This window comes from Lepidochelys kempii, chromosome 10 (genome assembly GCF_965140265.1).
Source record: "Lepidochelys kempii isolate rLepKem1 chromosome 10, rLepKem1.hap2, whole genome shotgun sequence".
NCBI lineage: Eukaryota > Metazoa > Chordata > Testudines > Cheloniidae > Lepidochelys > Lepidochelys kempii.
This window is the reverse complement of record NC_133265.1, coordinates 45,166,281-45,182,668: the sequence shown is the minus strand read 5'-3', so window position 1 is coordinate 45,182,668 and position 16,388 is coordinate 45,166,281. Positions and strand designations below refer to the sequence as shown.

The window sequence follows — 16,388 nt, the reverse complement described above, 5'->3', positions numbered from 1 at the left end:
TTCAAAACAGTGCCTCATTAAACTCTATTTCCTGATTGTGGTATGTTGCCTCATGGGAGCTGTAGTTCAGGCCCCTGTTTGCTGGTATGGGCTGGAGGACTACATCTCCCATAATTCAGTGCAGAGACTCCTCTGACCAAGCTGTTTGGTGTATCATGGGATATGTAGTCCAACCAGGAAATCTCACTCAGAGGAGAGTGGGGGACATCAGGCTCCCAAACCACAATTCTTATGAAGCGGTGTGTTACAATGGGAAAATGCAGTTCAATAAATCAAAAGGGAACGCTTCTATTTTGGGATGTCAGTTTTTTGTTGCAATCAAAAATTTTGTCATTTCCAAATCAATATATTTAGAAAATTTTGATATTTCAACTTTGTCCTCATTTAGGATGAAAGAAATGTTGAAATATTGGAATTTTCTGTGGGACAGAACTTTTACATTTAGCTCAGCTGTAACTTTATAGTACACGCACAGAATAATACTGTGAAGATTTAAAAGTGACCTACCACTTTTTCTTTAAGGGCTTGATCCCGCATCACCTAAATAAATGGGTATTTCATCATTCTTCTATTTAGAAATGGCATCTGACCCTACATGAAATATAAAACTGTGCTGAGTGCTTTAAACAGGCTAAAGAGGGAATTCAGTTTTTTCTAAATTTATTGTTTGGTGGTCTGGGTTCCCTGAAGTCATGGTCCGCTATCTTTCTTGGTTCTAGAACTCCCACAGTTATGGCTCCTGTTCCGCTTTGATGGCCTAGCGTATGCTGTGACTTCAGGGGACCTAAAACAATAGGTAAGGTTAGAATCTGTTAGGGTGAGTACCGTTGCTAAATTCAATGCCTTAGTGTATAACTATACATTTCACTCTTCAAAAAAATAAAAATTGCAGTTCTCCTTCTACTCTAGTTCCCTTTTTCCCTATGTGACAAGTTTCAGAGTAGCAGCCGTGTTAGTCTGTATCCACAAAAAGAAAAGGAGGACTTGTGGCACCTTAGAGACTAACAAATTTATTTGAGCATAAGCTTTCATGAGCTACAGCTCACTTCATCGGACGCATGCAGTGGAAAATACGGTATGATGAAGTGAGCTGTAGTTCTTGAAAGCTTATGCTCAAATAAATTTGTTGGTCTCTAAGGTGCCACAAGTACTCTTCTTTTTTTTCCTTATAGTTCACATTCAGCAAATATCTATGGATGGGAGTAGGAAATGTCTGTAAAGGATATACAAGAACATTTGCATAGTTTTTTTTTAATTCGTGATTTTTATCTGTTCCCCATTTTCCTTAATTCTTTCTTTCCCTCTCATGTATCCACTGATTTCACCTTTTATTCTAGTGTTTGTTTCCTTGTGTTTGTTTTCCTGACCAGTCTACATTAACCAGTAGTGCTGTCCAGTGCTGTTTCTGTATCGTTCTTCCCAGGAAGGTGCTAACAGTTTCATCTCTCCTTCTCTGGCTGGTGTAGACCATGCCTAGCAGATGGGCTTTCTTACAAAGCTATGTTCTACATAGCTAAGCTTGGTCTGTGCCAACAAGGAAACAAAAATAGGATGTTAGAGGCAAGAACTGTTTTTTAAAAAATCTTTCTGATTATAAAGGGGTTTTCTTTTAGCATAGGTATTGCCTTTTGTTTCTGGTTCTGTCCTTCTTTTCCTAATACTGCCTGTTCACTCATTGTGTTACTGATATGGTTATTGTCACTGCATGGATGTATCGTGCAAATTCATTCTCTGCTCTGGTGGACTGGTTGGAACAATAGCAGATTGTACTGACGCAAACTCACTTTCAGTGCAGGTAAAACAAAATTCTTGCTTCTGGGTAGAGGTTTCTGGAGGACCATCAAGGCCTCTGTTAAGAATTTCATTTTGAGGCAAAAAGAAAAGGAGTACTTGTGGCACCTTAGAGACTAACCAATTTATTTGAGCATGAGCTTTCGTGAGCTACAGCTCACTTCATGCCCGATGAAGTGAGCTGTAGCTCACGAAAGCTTATGCTCAAATAAATTGGTTAGTCTCTAAGGTGCCACAAGTACTCCTTTTCTTTTTGCGAATACAGACTAACACTGCTGTTACTCTGAAACCTGTCATTTTGAGGCAGAGATTCAGACTGAGAATCTTCCCCTTTCCTTTTGACTACAGTTTTTCTATAGAAAATCTCCTGTGTCAGAGGTGGTTGTGTAGTTGCTGGTTAGAAGCTTCATCTTTAATTTTCTAATAATAATTAGTATTATTGACTCAGCAAGCACTGAGTTGCTGTTACATTCTGAACAATCTGTGTGTTGTGCATTTGATTGGTTGTGCATGCACCAAGTTATTTACGTTGCCTATAAAGTTGGCATTGCTGGGTTTTTAAAACTACTAAGTTTTTAAAACTAAGTAGTTTTTGAACTACTAAGGATGTGTGCAGGAATGCTGCAAGCAGGACTTGAGAACAGTTCAGGCTGATAGTAAACCAGCAAGCCAAGGTGAAAAATACTTGCAGCACCACTCTTCTGCAAATGGAAATGATAACAGTTGTACTTAACTGGCAGTGTTACTGTCAGCCATTTATCTAATCTCTTAGAATGTAACTTGTGCTTTTCATATCTTTTGCTTCCTGGTTTGACCTCACTTCACTGTTTTTGTGTTCGTTCTTACCATAGATTATGTATTTCATTTCTTGCACTGTGTGGGTTCCCTTTTCTTTCACTCTTTGACCCCTTCCTCCTCCTTTACAATGTTGTCTGCAGTCTTTCTTATTTTCCTCCCCCTTTGTCTTCCGAAATCTCTCTCAATTCCCTGTTGTTCTGAGGTATCCTGTCAATCTGTCTACTCATGTCATTTAGCCTCCCGCCTACCTCCTATTGTCATTTCTGCTTTCTCAGGCTTTGACTGCTTGACCACAATGTGAAGGTTCTGACTGCTTTGTAGACTGAGGCACTGGCAGTCCAGCCAAAGATAAAGTTTAGATCACCCATAAACTGTCTGTGACAAGACTATCCAAGCATAAAGTTAGAATATCTATTTGGATGTTACCATGGTGCCCCGTATTATGTAGTCAGACCACCGCCAGGCGTAATGCTGCCAGGTCGCAAGAAAAAGAACAATCCATAGCATAGGTCCCACTTGCTACCTGGCAAATACCCTCTTATTAAATATTTATTGCACAGAATTTGTGGAGAACACCTCTACGGGGCTTTGTGGAGGCTGCCACCTTTGTTCTTGTAATGGTGAATATGGATTCATTCAAGAGTCCACCTCTCTGTGTGGTTTGTCACTTTTTTTTCTTTCCCTTCCTATCCTAAAAGGTCCTGCTGGTTCAATCCCAATCCCAATCCCACTGCATTCATCACCTACAGATCTAGGTCCCTTCCTAGACCCTGCTCCAAGTACTGTATCCTCTGCTATAACTTCTCTCCCTGCTCCCTCTTTCTTTCAATGCTTCCTCTCCTACAGACACACCAAGAGCAAAGAAACTGCTGTGTGAAGCTCAGAGAAATTTCCCTGCCCCTGGGGTTCTGTCTGCCAGTTCCTGCCAGCGAGGGTCCCAGCTGCCGGCCCCACTCAGCCTGCTGCCGGTCTGGGATCCCATCCCTGCCCACATAGGTACCTACCTTCTCCCTGGTTGTAGCCAGTGATGAGCTGCCAAAATCTTAACTGGTTCCCTCCTCACCCCACGAGGGGGTCGTTGCACACCCCTGCCCCCCGGGACTCCTCTCCCATTCACCCCCTCCCCTGACTGCCCCCAGAACCGGGCAGGAAGGTCTCGTGGGCCACTGTAGTGGGTGCCCACCCCACCCCTAAGAGCCAGAGGGACCTGCCGGGGGGCAAGGTGGGGAGTCCCGGAGGTGCTTACCTGGGGCAGCTCCCAGGAAGCATCTGGCAGGTCCCTCTGGCTCCTAGGGGTGGGAGCGTTGCTAGTGGGGGATCAGGGGGAACGGCCACTCCCCCCTACTGATCACATCAAAAGTGCCGCCTTAGGCAGAGCACCCACCGGCATCTCCCGGCCCCGTGCCCGGCCCCAGCTCACCTCCGCATCCACCCCTGAATACACCACCCCGCTCTGCTTCTCTGCCCCTCCCCACCGGGCTTCCCGCAAATCAGCTGTTTGGCGGGAAGCCTGGGAGGGCTGAGAAGCAGGCGGTGGCTTCACACTTAGGGTTAGGGTGGGGAAGGTGAGCTGGGGCGAGGAGTGGTTCCCCTGGGCCGCTCCCCCTCCCAGGTTACCTGCTGCGATGCGGGTGGCCCTCCTCACACCCCCCAGCTCACCTCCGCCTCCCTGGGCCTGAGTGCGAAGCCGCTGCCTGCTTCTCACCCCACCTCGGCTTCCCGCATGAACAGCTGATTCGTGGGAAGCCTGGGCGGGGTGGTGAAGCAGAGCGGGGCGGTGCATTCAGGGGAGGAGGCGGAGCGGAGGTGAGCTGGGGGTGGGGTGGGGCAGGGAGATGCTGGTGGGTGCTCTGCACCCACCAAATTTTCCCCTTGGGTGCTCCAGGGATGGAGCACCCATGGAGTCTGCGCCTAAGGTGCCACTTTTGGCCAGTTAAATTTAGAAGCCCTTTTAGAATCGGTTGTCCCTCTCAGAACAAGCGGTTCTAAAAGGGCTTCTAAATTTAACCGGTTCTAGTGAACCAGTGGGAACTGGCTCCAGCTCACCACTGGTTCTAGCCCACTCTTCCCCCTCGCCCCCCCGCACTGAGCACAGTTGGAGGTGAAGGAGCAGGTTGGGGTTCAGGGTCCGGCCAGGAGCTAGAATGTGGGAGGGGACTCAGGGTTGAGGCAGGAGGTTTGGGTGTGAAGTACTTACCTGGGCCGCTCCCATTTGGTGCAAGGGGGTGCAGGTAGGAATGTGGGGGGGGGTGCAGGAGCTCCTGTTTGGGGCTGGGGTGAGGGTGAGAATGTGGGGGGTGCAAGAGTCACAACATGGGATGTGGTGGGGCTGGGCATGTGTGGAGGGTGCAGGAGTCAGGGCAGGGAGCTGGGGGTGTGTGAGGAGGGTGCAGAAGTCAGAGCGTGGGGGGTTGCTGGAGTCAGGGCTGGGGTTGTGGGGGGATGCAGGGTTCAGGGCAGGAGGCTGGGATCATGGGGGGGTGCAGGGGTCAGGGCAGAGGGCTGGGGGTGTGGGCTAGGGTCGTGGGGGTGCTCCCAGCCCCCTGCTCAGCGCGGCTTTTTCTACATAAGTGCATTCTTGTTGGTTGTTATAACCTTAATACATATTCTTCACAACTCAGAGATAGATGTAGGTTTCATTTATAGAAGGTACACACAACACATTTTTGAAGGGATTTATTTTGAAAACTTTTCAGATTAGTTTTACAGCTATATAAGAAAATGAATGATTGTTTGGTTATCTCATTTACCAAAGGTAATTGAAGCAGATATTTATGAAGTCACTGGGAGGTGAACTATTTCCAATTCAACAGGTTACTCGTTAATATTTGGAGGATTTTCTTGCCATGCTGTATTAGGAGGAGGAGATCACCAGTCAGACATTTTAAATTGTTTCATTTAACTAAAACAATGTTATGTATTCTGTATTTTTTTCTTCAACAGCAAACATATAATTATATGAATTTTTGAATTTAGTTAAACATTCAAGTTTTTTAAAATCAGGTTTGTTTTTGTTAAAAATTGTTTAACTAAAATAGTTAAATCAAATATTAAAAAAAAATTAAATAGATTGTGTCAGCCAAGTCAACATGAGAAACTTAAAATATTGGCTTGTGCAGCTAACCCAGTCATCTTCACCTTCACCGTCATTTTCCTGTTTGTTCATAATCTGGAAAAGAAGAACAAGCTTTCCTGCTTTTTCAAGTCCCAAACGATTTCTCAATTTAGAATAAATTAGTCCAAAGGAAGAAAATATTCTTTCTACACCCACAGAAGAAGCTACTGTTAAGTGAGATGATCACTTCAACAGTCTCTGAATCCAGGTGCTTAAGTGACTTCCACCAATTCACTGCTGTGACTTCCTTTAAAACGTCATCAGCAAACACGTATTTCTTGAATGGTTCACACTTAGCTCTGAAGTTTATTATAGTTGGTGTTATGGAGGGATGATTGCTGGATGTCCATGTCATAGCCAACTCCTCTTCTTCAGCAGTTTGACCCTTGTACTGAGTATTGAGAATGTTTGCAAGAAAATGAGCTGGAGATAGTGCTTGTCCCATTTGTTTTTTTTAATGCTTGTAATTTAACTCTGTCATTGCATATTTCTCTCTTTAAGATCTAACTCAGTTCCTTCCAAATTTCAACAGCATTAGCAATAAAACAGCTGTTTCCCTGCATTTTGTTCAAGGCTACAGAAATAGGCTTCAGGGTATTCAGCATGTGTTCAACATTTCTCTTAAGCCCACTGTTGAGAACTTTGGCTGTTACAGTGCCATGTATTTTTTCACAATTTTGTTCACAAACTGTCATCTGATTAGGCCAGTTGTTGATATAGTGCTCAAAACTGTCCACTACTGAGTTTCATCGCACGTCTTGTGGGAGAGTTAGCTTGGTTCCTCCCACTTTTTTCAGAGCAGCTGCTGCAAAGTGGTTGTTATGGAAGTATTCTGCAATTTTAACAACGTGAGCTTTTATTTCTGGAACACTGAAGTCTTTGGCTAGGAGGTGCATCAAATGAGCACCGGAACCGTATGTTGTTAGCTTGGGACTCTCTTCAAAATAATTTTATCTCATCTTGGATAAATTTTCAGCATTATCTGTGACCAAGTTACGTACTAGACATTTGAAATTTTTCCCCACAGTTTGTTATAGCTTTTACTGCTGCTACTTGTAAGTATTCTGCTGTGTGTGCATTTCCTGACATATCAATTGTTTCTGTAAGGAAGACATTCGCTTCTTCTGTTGTCACTTAAGCACATACAACAGGATCATTGTGGACATTGCTCCACTCATCAAGACTCAGGTTAACAATTTCACCCTCTAGACCTTTTGAACACTGCTCAATTTCTCTTTCATACACTTTATCCAGCAATTTGCCTGCGACATCTGCTCTGTTGGGTGGACTGTATCCTGGTCTTAATGACTGAACCATGTTAATGGAGTGTGCGTTCTCAGTCATACAGAAAGGAGAGTTTGTTGCATAAACAAACCGGGCAATTTTTTCTCAATTACCTCTTTTTGTAATCTGCTGGTTCTTATCACAAACTTATCTATGGTTGTCTCTGGATGATGCAGATTTTTTTTATTTTGTTTTTGCTACAGGTGATATGCTGTGGCTATGTGACATACATGATATGACTGAAACACATGTCCATTGGCAGATAACTCTGAAACTATAGGAAATGATGGTGATCTTGAAGGTGGATAATCTTCAGAATCCTGTATGTTGAGGATAGATTCTCCTAAACAAAATAAGTCAATGCAGTTAGTTATTACCATATTGTTCGTTTAGTATTAGTCATTGCATTCACTGACACTCAGTACTACTTTAAAGATGAAATTGTAAAAGGAAGATCTGCCAACTTCAGCTATTTATTTTTTCAACACAACTGCATCGGAAATGATAGTACCATAGAGTAACAACTATATTTTTCGCTCAAACATGAGAATTCAAGAATAGTCCAGAAGGAAGACAGGCTGTCCTTAAGTATGAACTAAAAACATTTACCAACCCGAAGAGAGATCCTGCTTGTTCAGACATGTTCCCTTCATCGTCAAAGCAGCTTCCTCCTGCGAAGGAACACTTCTTATGATATTTCATTTGGGAAACCAGATTTCTTTGTTGAACTGTTTGCATTTTGCATGCATGCCTGTCTTACCCACTGGTAGAGGAACTTCATTAAAATGTTCCCAAACTGGGTCTCTTTTATGGCCTGCTGCCATTATAGGTTTTCCCTTCTAGCGAGAGAATGGTGTGGTAGATCTCAAATCAATGAAGGCTACACTCAGAAAGACCTCAAGACTTCTGGAATATGCTGCTCAAACAGTTTCACTTTTGTTTCCACTGCCTGCCCCTCCCTTCTCACATTTATCTCCAGACTTCTTCTTGTTGTCCAGATCTATTCTGCCCCCAACAATCTTCTATTCATTGAACTTTTTGAAACTTTTCATTTTTAGAGAGCAAGAGAGGTAAGGGATTGACTCTGTGTACACAAATTTTCAGAGGGACAATAGGGTTGAGGTCTGTTATTTCGCACCTCTATTTATTTATTTATTCATTTATTTAAAAACGTTTTTGCTGTTAACAAGCATGTTATCTCTGGAGACACACATCCACAATTTGAGAACTGCGAAACTAAGCATCTCTGATGGTATCTTCTAGACTGAGCACTGATTCCTACTGAGTTGATAGAAAGATTAACCTAAATAATTTGTACAGAAGCCCCTGGAACCTGATAAGATTGAGTCCGTGAAGTATTGGAACTCATTTAAAAAACTTTTCTTAAACATTACATGAATATATTGTCTCATACTACAGAATCAGAAATTATAATCCCTATCCCATGATGAGGTACATTATAGCTCAAAGATGTTGTAATTAAAATTTATCTTTAGATAGGTGTTTTCCTCAAAAAGCATTTTATGAAAAAATCAGTTTTAAATTAAAAAATCTGATTTTTTTAAAATAATTTTTTATCCACCTTGCAATTTTTAGAATAAAACAATAAAACAAATCTTGCTTAAGCCATGTTACAAATATTTTAACTCCTGTTATAATAGACATCAAATCTTTTTACCCCTTGCTTAAATTTAAGTATTAAAACCTTTATTTAAATAAGAAAAACTTGCTTTACTTTGCTGAAATTCTATTTATGACCAACTGACCAGAGATTGTTCTCCTACAGATTACCAGTCTGTTTTTTTAAATATTTTTTTTACTTTGTCCACTGAATCCCACTCACAACAAAGCACATTTTTACCTGCTCCTGCTATTATGGCAGCAGGTTCTGTGGGATCCCAGTTGCAGGGCTCTGGTCTAAAGTAATAAATTAAAACCTGTAAACAGTAGTATTTCAAGGTGTTGGATAAAGAATACTACAAGGAAAAATTCAAGTTGGAGTTCTATGGTAGTGTAAATCGGGCATGCAATTGTCCCTGTATTGTCACTGGAAGAGGATGATCCCATCCAAAATACCTTGTGTGGGATGGAGTCTTGGTATACTAAGCTGGCACAATGTGTTTTAACAAATTAGAAAACATCCTCTTTGCAATTATTGTTAAGAAAATCAAAGGAAGTAGTTCTGGATTTTTCTTCACCTTTGTGATGTAAAGATAGCATCCAAGTACCCTATTCAAGTTTTCTGCTTGATGTTTGTTACAAATAACTAGTTCTAACTTTCCTCTTCTTCTTGGAAGGCCTGGTTATATCACTGGAGCTATAGCTCAACCTTGAACCTTTCCTGTCTTCAAGGAGGGAGTTTAGTTGAGGGCAGCATGGCTTCAGCCTCTGGGTGACCTGGTTGGTTATGTCCCAAAACATAAGCAAAGACGTTCAGCTAAAAGAGGGCAGTGGCATGAGCAGTGTGTTTTTCTGTATCAGAAAATTTCTTCTGCAAGGTGTGGGGGACTCTGACGCTATCTTAATAAATCAGAAATGAACTATAAAGGTCACATTCTTTGCTGTTCTTCAGCTAATGTTAATGTGTACTAACCATAGAGCTGTCTAGCAGCTGAACAGAGAATGCTATATAATTTTTAAACAGTACAGTTAATCCTTTGTCCTTAGCACACCTTTCAAATTTAATAGATGCTAGCTAGAATACTAGTTACAATAGAACATCATCTTGTCTGTTTTCATGTATTTCTAGGATAACAGAGTAAGCACCCAGAATTGTAATTAACTTGTATGACTTACTCAATTAACCATTTATTTGCTGGTTTAGAATATAAGACACATCACTTCATGTAACATGTCTAGGACAGGGGTGAAAGTAACTTAAGGGACTTAGCAGTATGCAGGGCCGGGGTCCTGAGCAAAGGGTTTTGGGGGGCTCAACCGGAAGGGACATGGCCTTTAAATCTCTGGGCTTTTTAAATCACTGCCGGAGCCCTGGGGCTCCCAGCCATGCTGCTACTCCAGGACACCGTCAGCGATTTAAAGGGCCCGGGGCTCGCCGCAGTAGCAGCGGCTGGGAAACCCAGGCCCTTTAATTCACTGACAGAGCCCCATTGTAGTGGTAGCTGTGGTTGCGGCCCGGGAGCCCCGAGGCTCTGGCGGTGATTTAAAGAGCCTGGGGCTCCAGCTGCTGCTGGGAGCCTGGGGCCCTTTTGAATTACTGACCTGGGGAAGCTGCCCCCTGTCGGTACAGTCAGCTGTGTACCAGCCCTTGCCGGTATGCCGTACCAGACCATACAGGCTTACTTTCACCTTTGGTCTCAGATCATAAGGAAAAACTGGTGAATTGCCCTCGCTTACTCAGTCTGCTCTTACATAACTCATTGCTGTTGGTTGTTCAAGTCTCACAGATTGTCGTACTTTGTTTCCACTAGCAACAGCCATCAGACATTTAGCTGAACAAGACTTAATTCTTTTAAATTGACCTACAAGAAATGTATGAAGGCGAATGTGGGGGTGGAATAAAGTGGTATGTCGGCATGGTTTCCATTAATATGCGAAGAAGTCTGTGGCAAACCTTGTTCTGAGCCTCATGATCAAATCAGCAAAGGACTTTTTTGTCAACCTTAGACCTCCTCCCCTGCTCTTTTTGCCATTTCCCCCAATAAATTATCTTTGGGGGGAGGGGTGGAATCAAAGCTTACTGTGCAGATTGAATTTACTTGGACTTCTATCTAAGTGAATTCTCAAATACAATTAAACTGCAGGATCAGACCCAGATGAAATGTGCCTTGAATGCAGTTTTCTTTATTAGTATCCTGGTGTCACTTTTGCCAGTGCAACCATTGGGGTGTGTCCTTAGTGGTCAGCTGGGCAGGTGCCACCTATGCAGACCCAGGACTTTCATGTTCAGTTCTCTTTTGTTTTTCTACAGGCAGGTGCTCTTAATTGTTTCCTGCCTCTCACAGAAACAGCAGCTGGCTCCCCAGTTTCTCCCTCCATCAGTCTTGGGTTATTCTCAGGAGCAGAGATTTCAAACTTTTTGCTGAGACCCCCTTCAGAGATTCATGTCCCATACATTTCCTCCTCTTATGAAGAAACGAGGCAGGGCCAGGGTGCCTGGTTCCTGTTGGGGTGGGGTACTGACCATGTGGTAGTTGAGGATGCCTTCTGCTCCCTGCAGGGGTAGAGTAGTCTCAGCTGCTGGGACCTGGCTCTCCTCCAGTTGTGCTGCCACCTCCCCCATGTAGGGGCAGCAAACAGGGCTGAGCTGAAAGGCCAGGGCCAGCTGGGTACTTGAAGGCTGCACCCCCAGAGTTCTGGCCACTCTCCTACATCCAGCCCTGTCTGTTTCCCCCGCATAGGCTGTAGATGGGGCTCTGTCCTGTGGCCACACTGAAGGGCAGGGTCAGGAGAGGGCTTTGTGCAGCAGGGATATCAGTACTCAGTGTGTAGCCTTCAGTTCCACTCTTGCAGAATTCTCACCCCCTTCCAAGCAGAGGAGGGTATGTACCAGTTGGAAGTTGCTGCAGCTGGGGCAGAGCGGGAGTGAGATGGGCAAGGAGTCTGATAGCCAAGACCACCCACAAAACTCCGTCCATTTCCCCTGTCTGACAGAGCCCCCTCTTGACCTTGAGCCTTCAGTGCTGCTCTGTCAGGTCCTCATGCACCCGATAACTTCATCTTGCTCCCTCCACTTGTCCCAAGGGGTCATGCCCTATGCTTTGAGAACCTGTGCTCTAGAGTAAGGAGACAAGGATGGAAAAAGCAAAGCGAGAAAGGGTCTCTGAATTTGGCACTGCTTTCTGGCCATGTCGTGTCCAGTTCTGATGTCAACAATTCAAGAAGGATATTGGTAAATTGGAGAGGGTTCAGAGAAGAGCCACAAGAATACTTAGAGGACTGGAAAATATGCCTTATATTGATAAACAGATTAAACTCTTTGATTCTTGCTTAACAAAGAGAATGTGACTTGAACAGTTTGAGTACGTATATGGGAAACAGAAATTTGACCATGAACTCTTTAGAATAGGAGACAAAGGTCTAAAAAGTATCAGTGGTTGGAAATTGAGGGTAGACCTAGCCAGACTGGAAATAAGGTGCACATTTTTCACAGTGATGGTAAAGTCCTTTTCAGTCTCTTTAAGGGAGACCCATAAAGGAGAAAAAGCTTCTAGATCTGTTCCATCCAGTTTGCATACTCTTTGGCTGGTTTCCCATGCCACATCAAGCTCTGATCTCCATCAGATACCTTCGAGACCAAGAAAAAGATCTGTGGATGTGCACTATAGACTTACCACCTAGTTCTCTATCCCAACTGTCTTTTAATCAGGCCTAGTCAATAGAACTTGGATCAGAGCCAGGTGAAATGGGCTTGGAGTAGTTATTTTGTAGTAGACCTAAGGATGCTAGTTCTGGGGAAACAGATTTGGCCTGGGGTCACTCTCTCTTTTGCTTCATCTCAAGCCTGTGCTTATTATTTCAGCCTGGCTCCCAGTCCTGGAGGATGCATTGCTAGGCATATCTAGGGCTTATATTTAGTAGCCTGGTGTTGGGGTGTACTTGTCTAACCTGTCTTGTGATGTGGCTGCACCACTTCAGATTCCTAGGATGCCTTATGTTGTGGTACCTATGTGGTGAAATGACTGTCTGATCTTTCTGCTTTGGAAATTCATCTGGGGAGGAACAACAGGAGGACTGGCTGCAAAAATCCTGTATCTGGAATAGGCTGACACCTGCCTGAAAGCTGAGAAGGTTCTGCCTTAGTTTTGTCAGGTCATGGGAAATAGCTAATGCGTTTGTTACACACTTTCTAAAAAGTGAAAGATCTAAGTTCTAATTTAGAAACATTCACTGTCCTGTTGAATCTTTTATCTTTCTGTTGTGCTCCAGGACTTGAACTTGAATTGAAAAAGTAGTGGAAAAGTTGAATTTTAAACATACATTCAGTCATCTGAAACTACTACAAAACCCAAAAAGTAATATACGATGTGTGTAAGCAATACTGTCAATTAATGGATCTGTGGTAAAGTTTCACCTTATTGAAGCATAGGCTCATTCTGAAATGTTAACTTCACATTTGAATTTATGAACTGCTTTTCTACAAAAATACAAATTGAGGGGAAAAAAATTAAAACCTATTCCACATACCATATGGGCTTGAGTCCGTGCGTGATGGCTGTCACAACAGGGATCAGCTATAAGCTGCTTTCATACACCAACTTTAGCCTTAAAAGCTTATCTATATGTTTTACGCTACAAAAAATTGATTTTTTGTAAACATCTAAAATATGCTCTAACATATTAAGCATCTTTGCACAGATTACACATGGTGAACTAGGGATTTAGTAGTCCAAGGGAGGAGAATCCTTTGTGTGTGTGTGAGAACTCGTTAGTCTCTCTCTTATGGAAACCTATAAGCAGGGCTGGAGGAAAGATCCAGGCACAGTGAGTGTTACTTGTTTAACTCGCATGAAGTCTTAAGAATACAGGACAATGCCTAAAGTCACCCTTACATTCAGCTCTTATTCAGTTGGTCAGTGATCAACAGCTGCCGCCATCTGTAGTTTAAGCCTGGATAAGGTCCATGAATTTACTTGTTGTCAAGACCTGTTTGGTGGATTTAGCTGGCTCTGTGTGAGTATGTTTGTCTGGTAGGAGACTCTGTTCATAAGAGCCATTGCTGGGGTTCTAGTACCTTGCTCTGAAGCATGAGACATCAGACTAGGTGGACTATTGGTCACGTCTGATATGCTAGCTCCTGTATTTATGCCTTGTTGCACCTGCATGTGTTCACTCTGTATGTAATCAGCTAACGTTCTGACAGTGGCTAGCCAATTTACTTCCTGGCCTGCTGCTGAAGCAAAGCAAAGGATGCTTAGAAAACCTTAGATAATGACTATCTAGTTGTCACTTTCCTGTGATGCTGCCTGAGGCAGATAATTTATCAAAAAGTGTGGTTTACAATATTAAGGCCAGGAAGGCACTAGCACTGTGGTTACAAGTCTAATGACAAAATTTTGAGTTCCTTTGAATAAAAATGGGGCTAAATCAATTCTTCTAGGACATGGCCAAGAATAAGAACTCTTACCAACAATGGGATCTCTATCCTTTAATAAATTCAGGAAACTTTTCCTTCACTCTTTCAGGGGATACCTTATCTCCAAGTGCAGAATTGCACAAGGAATAATCCATTCAGCTGGTTCTTTTGAGACTTTCTACTGAAAAGTAAAGTTGAACTTCTGAACAAATTTGTTTTCTGCTCAGTATGTGAAGTTCTAAACCATCTTCTTTTTTTTTTTTTTTTAATCCTTTGTCAAGGTGAGTAGAACTGGTAGATAGGAAGGCAGGTATCTCATCACAGAATATGCCACTTCCAGTTAAAGCAAGTTCCAGATTTGTCTGACTCACGGGCAGAAAAGCTGAGCATCTTGTGAAGAAATATGTAGGGAATTGCTATTCATTTACCTTGCACTGCAAAGTAGGTGTCATTTTTATCAGCAGATGTCATGTTTGGCTGTAGAGTTCTGCAAACAGCTGTTCTGTCTTGCAACTCTCATCTTTAATTTTGTCTTCTATAATCATTAATTCCCAAAAATAATTTTAGACTTTGTGTAGGAGAATAGGACAACTTTTGTTCCTTATCTGTATATTCAGCATTGCCAGCTGCCAAGTGTTCAAAAACCAAGTATGCCTCCAAAAATCAGGACACTTTACATTTGGTTCTTTTTATTTGCCCTCTGGTTTTGGAGCTTTGAGTTCACATTTTCAAGCTTTTCTTGGCAACTGTGACTAGAAATCTTGTTTAATAAAAGCTGACATGAGTGTATAAGCTGGAGTTTAAGCACCAAATATGATCAGACTTGTGATAAAATTGCAAGAGTTAATACTAATTCTAGATTCTTTTTTAAGGTCAGAAAGGACCAGTCAATCATCTAGTAGTGGTGGGCAGCCTGTGGCCCATCAGGGTAATCTGATTGCAAGCTGCGAGACATCTTGCTGACGTTGACTGTGTGCAGGCGTGGACCCCCACAGCTCCCAGTGCCTGCGGTTCACTGTTCCTGGCCAATGGGAACTGCGGGAAGCGGTGGGCCACAGGGACGTGCTGTTCTCATTGCAAGGCATCTTTTCAGGCCTGAGTCATTTGTGTCTAGTGTACCCTCTCTTGCTCCTTTACCATCCTTTTCAAATGCATAGTTCTAGTATCCACACTATTCCAGTACTGGGCTCATTAGTCCCATGTACATGGATAAAATCATCTTCCTATTCCTTCCCTGTTATATATCCAAGGATTTAATTCGCCCTTTTTACCACAGTGTTGCCCTGGGTTGTTTACCACTCTGACTTCTAAATCCTGTCTAGTCACTGCTTTTAAGGGTACAGTCTCCCATTATGTTAGTATAGCCTGCATTCTTTGTTTCTAGATGTATGACTTTCCCTATATTAAAATACATCTTAATTGCACTCCTAGATCACTCTGTATGACTACTCTGTCCTCATTATTAAATTATTAAGCATTAGTACACTTATGTATGTACACCAGTCATCATACCTTTCCCCGCACCCTCTAAAAGGTGAGCTAGCAGAGAAAACATCTCCCTGAAGCCCTCCCTAGGGAATTTTTAACCCATTTCTTGGAGTAATCTTTCTATATGAAGTGCCTCTGTTTAATTCTCATACTGTTGTCTCCTCTAATCCCCCTCTGAGTCTACTTTCATGCTGCCTTAGTCTTCCATTTGCATACTGTCTACGATCTCTCAATTAAAATCTCTGCTTAAAGCCCACTTCTTTTTGACAGTCCACCATAGAGAAACTTATAAGTTTAAACAGCTATTACTATAGACATCTATTACTTCGCATATATTTACACCTTCTGCTCATTGTGCGGAAAACTGCACTCTACAGCATTATTTCTCACCATGATATTTTTTTAACTCTGGTAAAACTTAGCTCATAAGCCCCTTGGAGTAAGGACTGTCTGTCTGTTTGCCTGTAAAGCTCTTTGCATAACTTTATAACTCCTGTTCATACAAGCATGTTGTGTTTCTAGTTCTTACGCTTCATGCCGCTCCTTTTCTTTCTACTTATTATTATTATTATTTATTATTATTATTTGCACTCTCATGTGCATTTTAAATAGGCATGTTTCAAGTTTATAGCACAAACCAACTGTGGACTGTGTGAAGCCCATAGCTGTGGGGAAATTACCCAGATATCTAGGAAAAAAATTAATCTTGTCCCCCTAAAATAGCCAAAATATTGTGTCGTTTTCTAAGTGGAAATGTCGTCTGAGAAATCACTTCAGCTTGTTCTCCTGTATCTACATACGGAAATATGGTTTCTTTTGTTTCTCAATGGAGCTATTCAGCTCTCAGTTAACACATATTGTCCATTTAGATCAATG

General features: G+C 42.5%; 1 protein-coding gene across 16 annotated transcripts in view; it reads left to right on the top strand.

Moving 5' to 3' along the window:
- The window catches only part of CSNK1G1 (casein kinase 1 gamma 1), a 258,268-nt gene that overhangs the window by 39,529 nt on the left and 202,351 nt on the right, over nucleotides 1–16,388 (top strand). The window contains exon 2 of one of the 16 annotated variants that reach the window (XM_073363207.1): nucleotides 720–796. The exons of 14 other annotated variants lie outside the window; for them this stretch is intronic. The gene's annotated coding sequence lies outside the window, so the exon portion shown is untranslated. Of the gene's footprint in view, nucleotides 1–719; nucleotides 797–3,227; nucleotides 3,586–16,388 lie in introns of those variants that run through there. One more of the 16 variants, XM_073363212.1, reaches the window with a different exon arrangement.